The 19,462-nt window shown below is 38.3% G+C and overlaps 1 protein-coding gene across 2 annotated transcripts in view; it reads right to left on the reverse strand.

The window, feature by feature from the left end:
* The window catches only part of LOC122793405 (alcohol dehydrogenase class-3-like), a 374,659-nt gene that overhangs the window by 284,006 nt on the left and 71,191 nt on the right, over positions 1-19,462 (reverse strand). The window lies entirely within an intron of this gene.

Here is a 19,462-nt window from a genome sequence, read left to right on the forward strand (position 1 = left end):
AAGAAAATATTCATATGTTGCATAACATATTTCATTATATTTTTAAATTAAACTGTTTTCATTTTTTTAATGTGCTAAACAAATAAATAATGAAAATGTATATAGATTTAAAATAATTGGACTATATAGTCAAAAAAAGATGTAAAGACCATCTTTTTAAAGGGCATTATACTAACCTAAAGCTCTAAAAGGCAATAAAGTCAGTACATACAACAGGAACTTTTGAAACTGATGTATTTACTGTCACATGTTTTATGTTGGACTAGTTTGACATATATCTGTCATTCTAGTGATCTAAGAATTGCTTGATCACAACATTCAATAATTTGCTGTGTAGCACTTTGGATTCACTAGTCTCTGTTTATAAAAGAACCAGTTTCTTAAAACTCAGGTTTTGACATGATTAAGCTTAAGAAGAATAAAGCCAGACTGGAAAAATACTTTAGAACTGGCTGTCTAAATGAGGGCAGACTTTGAAAGAAAGCACCACAAGATCTGATGTCATTTTTATTCATTCCTCAATGGTTGGATTTGGATCGAATTCTCAGATACAACTCAGCCACTTCTTCTAGATTGTAGAACATTTGAACTATGAAGCTCCTCCCTTTACCTATAATGCCTCAGCCACCTAACATACCTCAGATCTTGTTTGGCACTATAGTGTTCAGATGTAGATTGTGAACTCTTGAGAATTAGGTGTATCTATCTTGTAGTTCAGTAAGTTTAACTTTTACAATTTTTTCAGATTTCTCAGTATTAGCTAGTTCTACTTTCTCTTTCCTTTAGCCCTATTTATATATATTTTTCTTCTACTTTTACTGTTCTTAATACCATTGTAGGTAGTCCTATCCCTTTTGGCTCATAGTACTTTGTAGTACTCCTTAAATTACCATTGATGGTAATTATTTCTCTCTCCTTTTCTTAAAAAAAAATAAATAAATAAAAATAAAAATCTTTCCTTTTCTACTTTTAATTCCAGTTTCATCAGGTCTGATATGCCACTTGGCTTTAATATATGTGTGGCATGTGAACATAAAATCCATAATTCGGACGCCCACACTGAATGTGTATATTGTCTAGGCCCTAAGTACCTAGACGTTGAATGCGAAATCTGTAAGGGATTTAACACCTATTCTCTGATTGATAGAAACAATTCTTAGGGGTTTACTTCCCTTTAAACATTCATCTATGGCTACTGGGGCTCAAACCCTATGAAGACAAGAAAAGAAGGGTGAGTATGTGGCTAAAGAGTCTCGTAATATCTTTCTTCTGTTTCACCTTCTTCAGTTCCATGTTTGGAGCATCTGACTAAATTTGCTCAAAAATTGGATTCGATAGTGTTGGATCTGAAGTTACAATCTGAACGATCCCCTGGATCCATTCTCCACTTTTGATCTCAGTGCCAATCACTCTCAGGCTCCCTTCACCCTTTCTGAACAATCTCCAAGATGTCACTTGAGGCCTTCTTCAACTGCTTCCTGTCTTTGGTCTTCCAGGAGGCTACCCAAAGCAGATGCAGATAAGATGATGAGGAAGTTTTTCAGGATGCAAAGTCAAATGTGAGACTTTTCAGCTCAGACCACACTGGGTCCAGAGACCCTGCATAGAGGCACACCACAGTTGTAGCTCCATCTCTGATCCATGTTTCAGTTTTGGAGCCGTTGTATCTGAAAGACTTGGAGTTGTCCTCCTCAGATATGAAGATATTGACTTCTTTGACTCTGATAGTTTTGCTGTGCTACCTCAGTGCCAGATGAGTTTTGGAGGTGAAGCATCAGTGGCAGTTCCAGGGTGTTGGATTCGACTCAGAAGTTGTTGGTGCTGTCTCTTCCCCTCGGAGCATCTTTGTTAGAAAGCTAGGCTTGGACTCCCTCTTCAGGTGGTTTACCTGTGGATCAGCAGGAGCTGACAATCCACAAGCCTGTCTTGTCAGACCCCTTGGCTTTGGCTTCTACTAAGCACATTCCTTTTGATGTAGTGGAGAGAGTATTCCCGATACCTAGAGTTCAGGCAACTCTGTCCTCATCAGATCTGACTTCCCAGTCTCATTGGATTTTGCATCCAAAGCCTCATTTATCCATTCCAAAGGGACAGCCAGACCAAACTAGTCTATAGACTACCCAGCAGGGTATCATTATCTCTCCCGATACCTGCCTGCAGCATCCTACCGAGAAGGTCCCTTGGAAAAGAACATGCAGAAGCAGGGACTTAGACTTTGCACAAGAGTCAGTCACTAAAGACACTGATTTTGATGATGGGGAATGGTCCCCCAGATCACCACCTGATGATGTCTCCTTTAGAGACATTTTAGAACTCCTGAACAAAGGGGTGGTTGGCCCACCCAATAACCCTTCCCAAGAGGAATCAGTGTTTCTGGAGGCCTTCAGGTCTGATGTGTCTACCTACTGAGTGACTCCACCTGCCAAAGTGCTCAAAGTTTTAGTCTCTTCATGGACATGGAAGAGACCAGACACAGCCGACTCTATTCCCAAGAGGCCAAACAGGATCCTGGCACCACCTAAAGGTAGACCACACTGTCCTAAAGGCATATCCATTGATGCCATGGTTGTAGTTGTGGCCACTAGAAAGGAATTGGCAGAGACAAATTTTCTGTCAAACCCCTAACAGGGAGTCTAGGATGCTGGACAGATTTAGGAAGCATGTCTATGCTTCAGGGACCTTCACTCGTAGGTCGCTGAATTATTTGGCACATTTCACAAGGCTCCTCTGATGAAGGGAGTACCACTTCCTCACAGTTAGCTACCCTTCAGTCTATTTCTAATTTGTCCATGAGGCTTACCTCTCATGTTGCTGAAGGTATCTTATGGGTGGCGGGTTCAGGCATTTCCATTAGGAGACATGCTTGGATGTGCATATGTGATTTTGCAGAAACCTTCAAATCTTCTTTTGTCAATGCATCCTTTGATGGAACCTCATTTTTTGGCCCCAAAGTGAAAGACACACTCTCTAGGTTCAAACAAGAAGGGAAACCCATCTGCTGTGGGTGTATGTTTTTTCAACCCCTCAACAGTCCTTTTCTGAAAACCAATGAGGTGGTAGAAAAATGTGTTTCAAGAAATCCAAGGGTCAGTTTCAAGCTCCATGTGGAGAGAGTTCCCCCAGGGGTAAAGGGGGGAATTTAAATGCAAGACACCACCCCTGCAACAGAGATGGTCCACATAATCAAGGTTCAAGGATTCCTTCTCAGAGATCCTCTCATTGCTCCTGAAATGAGGCCTGGCTGTCCATCTCTCGATGCAGTCGATGGTCATCTATCCCTGCATCTGACAGCCTGGTTAGAAATCACAAAAGATGAATGGATGTGGAGGATTATATCTAGAGGTTATACCATACCATTTTCCCATCCCCCTCCATCAGTTTCAAAGATGTTCTACCCATTCAGAGGGAAGCAGCAGCACTAGAAATAAACAAGCTGCTAGAAAAAAGAGTCATCCAAGAGGACCTCCAGACCAGAGAGAGTCTCGAACTTATTCAAGATTATTTTTAGTGCCAAAAAAGACAGGTGACTGGAGACCAATTTTGGATCTCAGCAGACTAAATCAATTGGTTAAATGTACGAAATTCCAGACGGCCATAGTTCAGTCCATTCTGCCATTTCTGCACAAGGATGACTGCATGTGCTTGCCACATCTTCAGGATGCATACTATCACATCAAAATGAACTGGTGACCAAGAAGATTTTTATGCTTCCAGCTGGAAACCAGTCATTACCAATTCAGAGCACTGCCCTTTGGTCTCACCACAGCCTCCAGGGTATTCACCAAGTGCATGGCAGTAGTAGCAGCTCACCTAAGACTGCTGAGACTCTGAGTGTTTCCATACCTAGACAACTGGCCTGATCACTCCAACAAGACATCAGCTAATTCAAGCATGAGACTACTTAACTTCAGCTGTGCTCTCATCTGGGGATATCTGTCAATTACAACAAATCTCAACTCAATCCAGCTCAAACTTTGGAATTCATCGGTGCTCATTTCAATACAGCCAGTCAAATAGCTTCTCTCCCTCTGTCTCAGATTCAAACCATTCAATTTCAAGTCAAAAAGATTATTTAAAATTCTTCCCCACCAGCATGTCTGATACTCCAAGCCCTGAGATTCATGTCAGTGGCAATCACCATTGTACCACTGGTGAGGTTCTATATGAAAATCCTCCAAAGGACACTTGCACTTGAAACTCAATGGTTTATTCTCTAACACCCATTATCCAACCCAGTCAAGCTTGCAAGAATTACCATTTGTGGTTGATTAACTTCAATAAAATACAAGAAGGCTGTCACTTTGTTCTTTCTCAACCAAAGGCCACAGTGATCATGGACCGCCCTTACATCGGCGAGGAGCATTTATTTGAAAAGACAGTCCAAGGCACATGGTTCCCCCGAAAAGACCAACACACATATCACCATCCTGGAAATGAGAGCTGTCCTCCTAGCATTGCAGGCCTTTGAAGACACTCAAAAAACAACCAAAATGAAGATGAAAGCAGCACCAAATACCACACGAAAAACCAGAGCCAGGATAATCCACAAAACACTAGGGTTTATTAAAAACACTTCTTCACTGTCTAGTGCCTCAGCAACTACTGCCTTCCAAAAGTACCTTTCAAGACAATCTCCTGAGTGGGACTATTCCAGTTCAGATGGACAATATGTTGGTAGTCTGGTACATCAACAAACAAGAGGGAGCTAGACATTACCCTCTTTGTCAAGAAGCTACGAGAGTATGGTGATGGGCTATCTCTTCCAATTGCTTTCTGATTTCAATGTACAACCTGAGAAAGTCTAACATGATTGCAAACAATTTAGCAGGTCCATTTTACTGCCCCATGAGTGGTCTTTCAATCTCAACATAGTGGAGATGATTTCCCATTGATGGGGCTAACCATGATGTGACCTATTTGCTTCTCCCCTCAGCAACAAGTACAGCAGGTTCTTTGCTTTGATACCCTTAGTGGGTGAGTCCCCAAGCAATGCTTTACTTCATGCTTGGCTCTCTAGTCTTCTTTATTCTTATCCCTCATTATTCTGCATTCCAAAATTTCTCCAGAAAGCATCTTGATTGAAGAGCACAGTTATCCTCGTTGCCCCTTACTGGCCTCATCTTCTGCATCCTCCCTGGATTCTGGATCAAACTCCATACTTCCTGTCTCACGTGATAGACTTGACCCACCCAGACATTTTAGGCCTCAAATTGACTGTATCATTTCTTCAGTTCCATTGATTGCTAGACAGCCTGGGATCTATTCTCCAGTCTGTTATATATCATTATTCCCATAAAACCTTTACTAGGAAAATGTATAAAAGTAAATGGAAACGGTTTACTTTTTGGGCACACCAAAAGAATTTAGACCCTTTTCCAGCATCAATATCAAGGATTCTTGGCTTTGTAGCTACAATTTTCAATGAAGATAGCAGTTTCTCAACTATAAGAGTACAATTAGCAGCCATTTCCAACTTTCATATTTGGGTAAAAAAATCTACTTTACCTTTCTCTAAGCATTGTAAAGCCTTTCTTAGAGGAGCATACTTACTTAGACCTCATTTTAAAGATCCTACCCCTCCTTGGGATCTAAATATTGTTTTTCAAACCTTGACTCAACTCTACTTTGAACCATCAGCTAAATCTAGATCTGAAATTTTAATCTGAAAAACTCTTTTACTAGTTGCTATCACTTTTGGTAGAAGAGTGTTTGAACTTCAAGCACTGTCATCTAAACCTCTTTAAATTTTCACAAAGACAGGGTATATTTACAGACAATTCATTTTTAAACAAAGGTGGTGTTAGCATCTAATATAAATCAGGTTATCAACCTCCCAGTTTTCTTCCCTAACTTTTCTAAGTAGAATATATGTTATATTTTTTGGATGTCTACAGAAAGTTCCATTTCTACCTTCACAGAACCAAAGATTTAAGAAAATTGGAACAACTGTTTCCTTTTCTGATTCAAAACTAGGCAAACCAGTATCTAAAGTGACTTTGGCCAAGTGGTTGGCTAATTGTATTACCTTTGTCTATGAAAAAGTGGGTTTGCCTTTATCAAAATCTTCAAGAGCCCATTCCATGAGGTCTGTGGTGACTTCCCCAGCCTTTTTGTCTAGAACTTCTTTTGACTATATTTGTACAGCTGCAATTTGGGCTAATCCTCATACATTTATTGCTCATTACAAATTGGATTTGATCTCTAGGGGAAGAGCAACTTTTAGCTCAGCTGTGCTTCAGAATATCCTTCCTTAGAGTCCTCCCAGGATTTAGGTAGCTGGGGACTCTGTCCCAACTGTTGAGGAATGAATGAAAATGACAACACCAGATAAAGAAGTTATGTACTCACCATAACATAATATCTGTTTTGCCCATTTTTATTCTTCCTCAACTTCCCACCCACCTACCCCACCTACCTCCTCCTTGTGGAACTGCTGGATAGATTGAAGAGTTTTAGTGGAGGAACCTTTTTTCCTTCTTTGAGCTCCAGTTTCCATTCCTTTCTTAATTTCCACTATTCTATATGTATGCTTATATATAGGCAGCAAACTAGACTGGAGGTATGTTAGGTGGCTGAGGCATTATGATAAATGGAGGAGCTCGAGAATTAAAGTATTCTATGATCTCGAAGAAGCGGCCAAGTTGGATCTGAGGATTAGATCTAAACTCAATTGTTGAGGAAGACTAAAAATGGATAACACAGATGGAACATTATGGTGAGTATATAACCTTTTTTTACCAGTTTAACAGCTCTCAAAAAAGTGTAAATTCTTGTCAATTTAAATTTCAACAGTAGGTAAAGCAGGTTATCTTTTTACATGTTGAGGAAATTGAACATTTCAGCTTATAACAGCGACTGGAAGGCTTTTTCCAAGTCAGAATGAAATTGCAAGCTATCACACTAACAAGATCTGCATCCTCTAGTTACTTCTTCATATACCTCTTCAGCAATTAGCAGTTATGGTCTTGTAGTAAACATGTTAGTAGAGCCTAATGCAATTGTGGGACTGGCATCTGGAGACTGTCCTTCCTTTCATGATACCACAAGTGCCACTTCTAAGCTAGTCCACTTAATTTGTAAACATATAATTTGTTAGTACACTAATTAGTTCATTTATCACAGGAGAACAGCACTTTTATGCATATTTTAAGATAGCTTCAGTATCATTTTTACTAAAGTGACACAGTTAACAGTACTCTGAGAGTCAACTATCCATCCATATCAAACCTTCTTTTTTATGTAATTTAGTAAAAGAGAATGTGTCAGATCAGTGAAGCATATGTTTTACCCATAATGCCTTAAACCAATTGCAGTCTTGCTTTAGATAATGCCACAGCAAAGAACATAGTTATGGTATAAGTAGATGTCAGTTTTTTAAGAGCAAAATATTAACATTATCCATCAAGATGAATCTTGCAAGCACTTCGCAAAATTTTATGAGTAAACCATGGGATACAAATTTAGCACGTAAATTCACTTTGTGACTGTCATGGATGCTTTTCATTTAGATAAATTATTCCATTCAGGGACTTCTTTAAAGCTGCATATGGATGAGCATGTTCTAAAAAATCTGATCTTATATATAGAATTCCACAATGCTTGATCTTGTCCATCGTTCTCTTTTTTTCATTTAAATGTTGCATCAAGGAATATGTAAAAATAAAATGAACTGAGGTATCTCTGTTCCCAGTATGACATACATTTCTACATTTTCTGTGATCTATCATCAGAAAAGAACCTAAGGCAATTGAAAACTTTTAAACATGAAATATGCTGCTGACTGTCGTAAAATGTGCATGCTTCATACTGAGGCAGACTGAGGTCTTAGTAGTGAGGGCCACTATATGAGAATTATCATCTCCTCCTCCTTACTCAGCAACTGCATAGTACAATGTAGCATGGAGTGTCATACAGAGAGTTTATGATCTCAGCTCAGTTTTGAATAGTGGTTTGTCGTTTAGGTCAAGTATCACCAAGGATTACATTCTGAAAACTAGTATTGGGATTAGAACTTATTATTACTCAAAAAAGTAATATAAAACAATGGTCCTTACCCTGACTTCATCTGCACTATACTATAGTGACATGATATGTTTAGGGATTGCACAAAAATATCTACAGTTATTGTAAAATGTATCAGCTATGCTACTATTTCCTTCTTTCACAGAAAACTGCCTAACCCACTCAGACCTCATATTCAATTCATTCTTCATTGACACTAACTGAATGTCTCATACATAATACCACATAATTACACTACTCAGTTTCTTTTACTCTTCTTAAACCTCTGTATCTTACGTCAATTTCTCCCTTATGTCAGTATACCCTTCACATTAAAATCCATCACATTAAGCTATTTCTCCTTTGCCTTTACTTCATCACCTCTCGCAATACATTACACATATCTTCTACAAAACAAATATACCTTAATACCAATTTGCTACAGTGCTAGTGAGTGGTGCAACATGCAACAGACTCACCTTGCTGCAGAAAGCTGTGGGTTCTATTTTCACACCAGGTAGATTGCTTGCTGAAACTGCAATGCAGAATAAGGGGAAGGGTGCTGCACTCCTGAGTGTGATGTTTTTTTGATGAGATGTTTAACTGAGGCCCCATCTGCCTGAGTTGGCTGTAACTCAGGTAGATGTAAAAGATCCCACAGCACCAGTAAAAATAGTAGGGATACTTTATTTAAAAATATATGCAGACTTTTACAGGAAACATAAACATATTTGCAATGTGTGGTCTGTGCATCATTCTATGTAGGGATGATGACCAGGAGGTTGAGAGATCGCATGCAGGAGCACTCCTGTGATATAAGGAGGAAGGCAGAGACAAATGCCTTAGCTAGACATGTAGGAACCTTTGGTGAGACACATAGGTTCACCTTCATGGCCATTGACAGAGTTGTGGACAACATCAGGGGAGGTGATATGAAATTGAAAATTGAGACAAAAGAACTTGAATGGATTGTGAGACTCAGGGCCAGTATGGGCAGGGGGCTTAATGACAAAATGAACATCAAGCCCATTATTCTAGGAAGAGACCTGTTAAAGTGAAATATTAATATACCTTTGGTGTGTTTTAGTTTTTAAAAATGTTGGTTTATGTTTTTAAATGTGTTGTTTCCTATATGCTGTTTTTTATACTGTTTTTATATGCTGTTTTTATATGCTGTCTTTCATCTGCACATGGAATTACCTGTGTCTTTAAATTAAGGTGGGGTCCCAATTAGTGAGTGTAGGATGATATATAAAGGAATTTTATACCTTGTTTCAATGTCTGATGAAGGGGTTTGGTCCACGAAAGCACTCACGATTCTATGCTCGTTGTGGATTAAAATATTTTGCATTCTCTACAGCCGTGGTTTGTTGCTTCCTTTACTTTTTATGCATTATTGAACATTTATTTACATCATTTTCTATTTCATCAAGTTTTATTTTCAAAAAAAATCTTCTCTTGGTAATTATTTATTTCATAATTTGTCCATACCCTCTTTCTTTTATTATTCAGAATATATGAACATTCCTCTTTATACTTTGAGTTCAATATTTGTGTTAGTAATGAGTCATCATTAAGCCTTAAACATTGTAATCTTTTAAATGAAATCAATGATGCAACATAAACTATAGGCCTGAGCAATCCTAACCACTTTCTTCTCTATTAATATATGGTACACCTCTTTTAACTGGGTTTAATTTAGAACCCCAAGTAAATTGAAAGAATAATGTTATACACTTCCTTCTTAAACAAAATGGGCACACTAAAGACTGTTGCCAAATATGAGATTCTTGCTAAAAGAATAGAATTAATCAAATGCATTTTCTTTTCAAAAGAGAATCTAATCTAAACAACTTGAAAAACCTACATATATCATTCACCTTTTTACGTTTTTTTTCTCCAAAACTGTAATTTATTTTCCTGTTTTCCAAAACTAATCCCAAGCACTTTTATGTTTTTTAATTTAAACTTAACACCCCAACATACCCTCAAAGCCTAATCCTTCACTTTCTCTTTATTTATTCTTAAGCCTATAACATTTAAATCATCTTGCAAACCTTTATTATTCTACTCATACTTAAAATATTTTAACAGTATTTATGATATCATCTGCATAAAATAATAATAAAACTGGTACTACTACCCTTCATTAGATACACAACCCAGCTTTGCCATTTCACTGTTTATAAATGTGGATATTACATTTAGAACTAAAGAAAATAATCACTCAAGGGACATCCTTGTATTATACCCTTTAAAGCACTATTTCCTTGCTTAACTATCCATTCTCCAAAGCCCTTACTAAATTAAATGTATAAGCTGCTATACATACCCTTATAATCTTGATCCATATATTATATGACTTCAGTATTTCCAATAACACATCATGTTGAATATAATTAAAGGCTTTACTTATATCACCTACCATAATTCTGACTCGATTACCTTTATATAATATATAATCTACTAATTCCCAAATAAATAAAAGTAACTCCTGCACACTTTTTCCTTTTTACCGTATATATTCTTATTTATATCCTTATTTATTTTGCTTTCTATTCTTTTCTGAAATATCTTCATAAATATCTTATAGTCCATGTTATTCATAACCATAGTCTCCAATTCTGAATTTTCTCTTTTCAACCCCTTTTCCATATACATTTTATTACTCCACTATATAACTCTTTATATCAAAATTCTTCATTTAACCATTCATTTAACACTATTAAAAATATTATTTTTCTGATCTTGTCATATTTTTATACATTATGCATTCTATACCATCCGGGTCGGCTGCTGACTCTACATTAACTAATTTTAGTACATTTTCTAATACTTCCATTACAGTATTTTTCTCCGCATCCTTACTATGTTATAAAAATAAGCTATTTTCCATTCACTATGAGTTTGTATGCTTTGCTTTTAAATAATTTTCTATACAGTTTTCTACTATCCCCATAAGCTTCTCCTGTGCATTATGTATTATACCATTTATCAAGTAATGTCCTACCTAACAAATTCCTGGATATGCAAGTGTCAATACTCAAAATAACATACTTAATGAACACCTAGTCCATTCTCTAAACTAGCTGTAAATGGTAAAAAAAAAAAAAAAAATAATAATAATAATTATTATTATTATTATTATTATTATTTATTAAAATAAATAATAATAATTATTATTATTATTTTAATAATGATAAAGTTCTACAGTTGCATAATGCATGACACTTCAGTGAGTATTACTATCTTACGTTAACCACCTATATCTTACTTTCTGTGTATTATGTATATGTATTTTGTAATGACTATGTTGAATATTTTTGTATTGACTGTTTTGAATATTTTTTGTATTGTGATATACTGTGTGGAGCTTTTCTCCCCGGGCCTCCACTGAAAATGGACAATTTTTGCCCAGTCAGACTTTCCCAGTAAACAAATGTAAAATAAAATAAGTAAATAAATAAAATGTCTATGCTGCATTTACCTCATTGAACTATTATTTTCCTTAATAATCTTACTCGAATAAGGGTCTATTCCTTCTTTTTTTCCTTGCAGAAAATATTTCTGCTTATACAATAAATACTTTATCTTAAATGTATTCAAATTATAAACTCTCTGTTCTTTAATTAAAAAAAAACTTCATCATTCCTTTCCAAACTATCAAATGTTTTATTTTTATTTAATTTATTTTTATTTTATTTAACATTTGTTGACCGGGAATGTCCGACTAGGTTCCACAGAGCCTGTTTTCAGCGGAGGCCCGGGGAGAAATGCTCCAGATGCATGTCTTTGGAATGTGGGAGGAAACCGGAGTACCCGAGGAAACCCCACGCAAACAGAGGAGAACATGCAAACTCCACACAGAAGGCACCCCAGCCGAGAATCGAAGAGAACCTCTTGCTGTTGTTTTATTACTTAATGTTCTATACTTAGTTTTTTTCTTCCCTTCTTTTATCTTGTTCACATTGAATATAACATTTCTTATACTTTTAAAACCAGACAATGGAAACTTAAGGCACAAAACTCAAATAATTTAGTGCTTTTGTTCCTTTAATAACTAGAACTTCTTCAGAATGACTTACATCGAACACACATTCTATTTAAATAGAAAATAATGATAAATGATGTAATTTGATTTAACAAATAAAAACAACAAATCCATTAAGGTGAAATCTCTTCTTAAAAAAAAACACAGTCTCCGGGATTCAGCAAATTTCCATGCAAGAATAGCTTATTCTTGCATGGAAGGGACTGTTCCCATGCAGCACGGCAGTGCACCATGCATATTCATGAAAAGAAATGCAGTCCTTTAAAATTGCAGTGTGACTGCATACCCCTTGCAAAATGAATGCTAATGCAAAGCCTGTCATTCTATCAATGTTCTATCAATGTTCTAAAATTCAAACAGCAATATTTAAAATATATTCCTTATTTTTTTTCATGTGTGCAATAAAGTTTAAGTGTAGCTGAGCGGGTGTGCCTGTCATGCAGCTATGCATAGCAGAGTTTAAACATTAAAAGAAGCTAAATAGAAATATACACAGTACTGATAGTGAAACTGGAATAGTGTAGTAATTAGAGTGTTTGCCTAACATGTGGTCAATTACAGTTCAAGCCCCCAAGTAGTCCACACATTTTCATGTGTGAAACACAACTAAAATGTATTTTTCATAAATAGGTAGTAAATATTATTATGTATATACCAACCAGGGTAGTGTAGCAGCCCCAAATGTGAGATGTCACTGAAATTTAAAGTTTAAGCAAGATTTAGCTTAGCTAAGCGGATTTGCACACTGGTAAACAGGGCTTAGCATCTATCCCTTTAAGCAATAGTTATCTTTGCTAAGCTGGGTTGCCTGGTGCTTAGCTTAGCTCAGCAGTTTCAAAACTGCCCAATCATGGTAAAGGGCAGGAAATTAGCCCTATTTAAACCACATAGGTGGGAATACATTTCATAACCAGTTGTAGCTCCGCACTCTAGGCACTATGGCTGGTGTCGGTGAAGGTGTGTGTTTTTGGGCACAGTGCTGGGGCATTCAGGAGTCCAGGGTCATGTTTGGACTCCTCATTAAAGACCATGAAGGGCAACTGCTGCAGGACCAGTACCAGGGCTCCCAATACAAAGCAGGGCCTGGAACCAACTTGCCTGAGATCTCACCACTGCCACTGACATCCCTCAGACTGGTGAGCAGGTCCAACACCACTTTGCCAACTTGAAGCAGAGGAAGAGGGACCTTTTGGACCAGTGGGTCCAAGATGCCTGAGTGGGGAATGCTCCAGCTGTGTGTAAGTATTAGTCAAAATAAGTGTTCTCCAAAGTCCAGCCTGTGTATGTGATGGATAGGTATGCATAAATGTTTTCTCTTATCTCCTGTACAGCTGCAGATGAGGGGGCTGTGAACTTGGAAGCCCATGCCAGCAGGCTGCTAAGGCCGTGTCATGAGGCTAGTGAGTAACAATCTAGCTGGTATTATGTAGGGCAAATAAATAGGGTCTGTATTACATTATCGAAATATGATTTTAGCTAATACTCACATGAGCAAAAATGCTGAAAACTGAACTTCTTATTGTGGGAGGCTGTGCCCCTCACACCCCCCGCAAACTATATAGTCCAACTCAGAGTTCGCATTACAATGAAGAAAGGGCAAATATCTCACTCCTTACTGTACCAGGACCCCACAAACACCCTTTTGATTTTCAGTGTTTTTGTTCATGTGAGCGTTCGCTGAAATCAACTTTTGATAATGTAATATAGACCCAATAAATAAAACATAGTAGAATGTCACCTTGCAGTATTTAAAAACGGGTATGATTTTTAGTATTGAAGAAGCCAGTAGGAGAGTAATAGTGACATATAGGTTATATATCAATAAAAGTGTAATTACTTGTCAATAAAAGTGAAAACCCCAGACTGATTGTGTTTACTCTGGTATTGTATGACTTGAAAGTTTCATGCACCAAGATCTGATATCAGAATAGTAATGTTGTGTTAACCACTGTTTTCCACACTGTGCTATCATGGCCAGCCTTAGGCATAGGCGAACTAGGCAACCGCCTAGGGCGCCATTCAGGCTGGCCTCATAAAGGGTGCAAATTTCATTTATTTATTTAGTATAATTAATTTTTCTCATTCTGTAGTTTGCGCTCTTCTCAGCGCCCTGTCTCTGAGTATGTCCCAACTGTATTGTGGTGTTTGTGCCCTCCCCCTACTTCCATAGTTCTGTCCAATGGTGCCAGAACCATAGGACAAGGGGGAGGGTGAACACCCTCCCACTTTTAAAGCTGTGGATTGATCAGAAGGCTTCAGCAATTAAAAAAAAAAAAAAAAGCGGTGCAAGCATTTTCTGCTTTAAGGCGGACCATGAGTGGCAAGCACGCACACCAACATGGATGCAAATACATTCCACACTTGCACACGGAATTTAAGCTTGCAATTCTGTTTAAAGGAGAACAACAGGATATTATTTGTAATTGCTCAACATGCCAGCACCTTTCCTCCTTATCACATGAATCTGTGTTAAATCAACTGTTTTTCTCCCAAAGCACTTACTGTAGTGATTTACTTTCACTTTTAAAAATGTTATCACTCTGTGGAAAACCTTTCTGATGGCTCTTAAATCCCGACGTCAAGACTGCTACACAGCAGCAGTACTTGTCTGTAAGTTCTGCCCTCAGACTGACATTAGCACTACCATCTTGGAATACAATTAAGAAACAAGCATCGACCCACCCCAATTCTGATGTCAGAGCTCTGCTTTCCCACCCTCCACCAGTAAGCATTTGAGACCAGAAACATGTTGTGTGGAACTCTCTTTCTTTGCTATTGTATCTTGTAGGTTGCAGAACATCGACGGACTATTGGTAAACTTGGAAATCCTAAACTAGTCTCTTCTGCATTTTCCGATTTTGTTGAGAAGGTGAGTTTTATCACTCAATCTTTTAGCTGCAACTGAGTTTTGCTCTGAACTGTATTGATTTTCTCAGAATGAGTAGATTATTATCTCATGTTTGGATCACTTCGCTTTCTATTGTATTTTCTGGCAAATCAGTGGAGAATTTGTAGCATGCTGAAGTTAGAAAGTCTAATTGTAAGATAATGAAAGACTTAGATTCTAGGGTTTGTTTTGTCCAGACCTCTTGCTCTACAAGGTTTGCATATTTGACTGTCTGCTGTTTTTTTCCTGTGAATCCCGTGTGTGCTGCTGGTTTACTCACACTATGCGTTTAATCTACTTTTCCCATTTCTGATTGGTTTATTTTTTTTTTCTTTTGAAAACAGAAATTGGGAACTGTAGAAAAGCACATGGTGCGAGTTTACCACATATATCAGAATGTTGTCATTTGTTTGGGGAAAGCAGTTTATTCAGTGCATTCAGTGCTCATGTTCACCCCAATGGTAATTGTGCTGCTGGCTCATGCTTATACTTCTCAACTGTACAGAATTATAATCAATGTTGTGTTTTTAAAATTGTTTTATTTGGTCTGTTTTTTTTTTGTTTTGTGAGCAGTACTTTTTTTCCACTGTACAACCTCCTGAAGCTGGTCTACTAGCACCATACTGCTATCCACATTTCCTGGTTGCCTTTCAGATTTTCTTTTTGCAAATGGAAATACACAGAAGCACATGGTGCAAGTTGACCATGCATATAAATAAACTTCACATCCAATGCGGATGTAAAAACATTCCCCATACGCGCGCAGAATTTAAACAAGTCATTTGTTCTTGTACGACTGTGTGTGAATGAATGACCGAGTGAGCCTATGTCCGAGCAGAAAGAAGGGGTGCATGTGTGTGTGTGTTTGTGTGTGTGTGTGTTACTGAGTGAGCTTATATGTGAGCAGAGAGAAGGTGTATATGTGTGTGACTGTAAACAGTTTTGAGTGCACAGTAGTATTTATTCATCACAATCATTACCTCAGAACACAGTCCAGACACCAGAAGTGGTTTTGCTAATTCATTCAGATCCCCCTTTGGGGAAATGCTTCTACCTTCCATTCTCAATATTTTATTCTTTAGCTGCTATGTTCTGGTCTTCTGAACTGCAACTTTAATGAATAATGATATGTGAAGCAATGATGCTACCACTGTTACTTTACTCTGGAGAACTGCCATTGTCATCCCTTTGCACAAAGGTGGCGCCACTACTGAACCGGCAAATTATCGCCCCATCACCTTGACCAGTTTGATCTGTGAAGTCATGGAGAGTATTATTATGCATATCGTAAACAAGGATATAGGCAATCTCCACGCACTCTACCACACCCAGTTCTGATTCGTCAGGGGCAGATCTTGCATACTGAACCTAGTTGACTTCTTTGAGACCCTCACCAAGGCCCTGGATGAGGAAATGTCAATACATACAACTTAACCTTGACCTTGCCAAGGTATATGATACAATCCCCCACTCGGGCATCATTGAAAATTTAACACAGATTTGTGTTAATCCCTATCTAGTACGCTGGGTGGCCAACCACCTCACAGGACCCACAAGGTCAAAGTTGCTATTATAACTACCTTTAAGCTTAGTCTTGATGACTGGATGGGTAGTCACAAACCTACGCTAGTTTTTTTTTAAAATTATTATCATTATTATTATTTACAAGAAACATCTTTATTAAATTATCATGTACGACATAGGCAATCATACATTTACATAAAGGAAAATAAACCATGTTGACATAATTTTTGTTGCAAATATCATACGTCACAAACCATACTGACATGATTTTAGCTGCAAACATTATACATCATTTATAATCTATCCAGTCATCGTCAGCCAAACATTACATAACTCATTCAAATACTGCCTTCCTTTAAACCTCATTCTTCCCTTGTATGTACTGTTCCCACAAGTCCCTGAGGCTTAAGCTACTGTACATAGGGAGGAGAGAGGTTGTAATTCTATGTTCACTGAGCTGTAAGACTCACTCGCCTACCCCAAAGTAAATTAAACTTTTTAGATTAACTTAAGCAACCCTTTATAACAAGGCACATGGGCTTCTATGTTCTGAGGACATGACCTTTATAGTAAAATATGTGTGAAGGATAACAGATAAACAGATGTGAACAGATAAAGCAAGTTTATTAAGGAAAAATTCCTCCTTCACTTGCAGTTAAACTACATTGCAAGGTATCATTTCTTCCTATGTATTTAAATAATTGAAGGAAATAACTGGAATGCCTTTCTTGGGGAGTAACCAGTCTGTGGGTGTGGCTCAAATAGGAGTGTTTCATGAGAATGGTGTAGGTGGGCGCCGGAGCACTACTTCGCCTAGGGCGCCATTTCAGCTAAGGCCAGTCCTGTGTGCTATGTCAAAAGTTATGTATAGGAATGTATATAAAAGAATGTTGAAATCACAATGTCAGATTGTACAACCAAGAGAGAATTAGAAAGAAAACATTCAAGGAAGCGACAGCAGTTTCTCAATAGCTCGTTCTGATGAAACACAAACATATTGCATTTTTAGCAGAAACAGCCACGGTACGAATCCCGGGAGTGGTAGTAAGCTGTATGCATAATTTCAATTAGGATTTTGTAAATATGTGTAGAAACAGTCAGGTAGTGTCAACATAAATTCCCTCCACAGATCTTCCAGGTGAAAGATGGTATAACGTAGCTATAGGAAGCCTGTAGTAATACTGTGTCCAACATCCACAGTCCAACCCCAAGGCTTCAAATGACAGCAAGATAAGTACATACACCAAGTGGTCTCCCCCAAGAAATGTTCAAAAGTGTCATGCTGTCACAGCTACTGGTCCCTTCTACCATCAACCAAGGTGATCGATAGAAATCAAGGCAGAGTATGTCAGTAGCGCGCGCACACACACACACACACACACACACACACACACACACACACACACACACACACACACACACACACACACACACACACACAAACACACACACACACACACACACACACACACACACACACACACACACACACACACACACACACACACACTATGAGTGCACATATGTAACCTTAACTGTGTGAATATGGGTAGAAACAGTCATGTAGTATTAACAAACATTTCCTCCACAGTTCTTCCGGTTAAGAGAAAGTATAAAGTATCTATAAAAAGGCTGTAATTATACTGTGTACAAACATACCACTTCCCCACCCAAGGCCATAGTTGTTGTAATAATAGAGTAATGAGTAGAGCAATGATCATTAAAGCTGTGACCACTGCAAGAATCTGCAGTTGTTAACTGACATCTCTCTCTCTCTCCTCTACCTTATCTTCACCAATAATCTAAACACATACATGAATGGGTATGTTTTCCACCAAACCTACTATTGGGACAAGTGTCCTGTTGTTCTACAAATGTTGAAATGTATTCCAGTTAATGTTCCCTGCTCAAATACTATCATTGGTGGCCTGTTGCTATCAATATAACCTGCATACCGGTGTAATGCCCACTGTGGTTCCATATATTCTGTTTGCTACACAAATGTTCCAAATCTGTTGTTTTGGGTTAATGGGAATACTCATGCAAATTGTTATAACTAATCCTGGAATATGTTTACCATTACTAACCAATATATGTTCTAAAACTGCAACACTATAGCATGTCTGGGAAGGGCGATCCCAGTGGATCTGCCTCTCCTGCCTGATCTGGCCATGACACTGGGCCCCAGCACATCTGGGACCCACCACAGGACATCCTCATCTGCTGGTCCTACACCACCTTTGGGTGGAACCACCTCAGGGGATGAGGCTCTCCCCTCCGGGAGCAGCACGGACAAGATCCTGTCACCTGAAGCCAGGTCCGGGGTCTGGTGCGTAGCGAACTCCAGAAGGAATTGGGATTTTTTTCTATGCCAGCCTGAGGGCTGCATGGTGCAATTAGAAGGTCAGCCTGCCCCTGCTGCTCACCCTCCAGCACAGCCACCTTTGGGATCGTAAAGGTGCAGTGGTGACTGCCCATAGGTGGGGACCTCAGTCCCACTGTATCCATTTGGGGGCTTGTGGGCTTCTGATTACCAAACACCCCTCCTCGTCCAAGGTGTTTACCCCCCACATGTGTCATATACCTCCCCTGCATGCTGTCTTGTCTGTCTTCTTACCCAACCTACCACCCTAAATATACCTACTATCCTTCCGCAACATCTCACTCTCACTTTAAAAAAAGGGTAATCTGTTCCGAAAAAAAAAAAATGTCGCCCAATACATAGCTGTTCATTTCGCACATGTGTCCCCTGGACACATGTAATCATATCTAATTGGCTTAACAACACATTATTGTTGTCCCCACCCCTCTTTCTCTCCAGGGGTTTGAGTGTCAAAATTTACCTCCAAATTCAGTATATATGGACAGCTGTTGCTGTGGAAGAAATGGACAGCTATAGACCTTCCCTATATCCATCCTGCACATCCTTAGCTATCTTCATATTGTTTTACCCTCTTCATGCCTCCTTTTTCACCACTTTCCTATCACTCCTTTTTTTC

Source organism: Protopterus annectens, chromosome 2.part0, assembly GCF_019279795.1.
Source record: "Protopterus annectens isolate FY-2018-M chromosome 2.part0, PAN1.0, whole genome shotgun sequence".
Classification (NCBI taxonomy): domain Eukaryota; kingdom Metazoa; phylum Chordata; order Ceratodontiformes; family Protopteridae; genus Protopterus; species Protopterus annectens.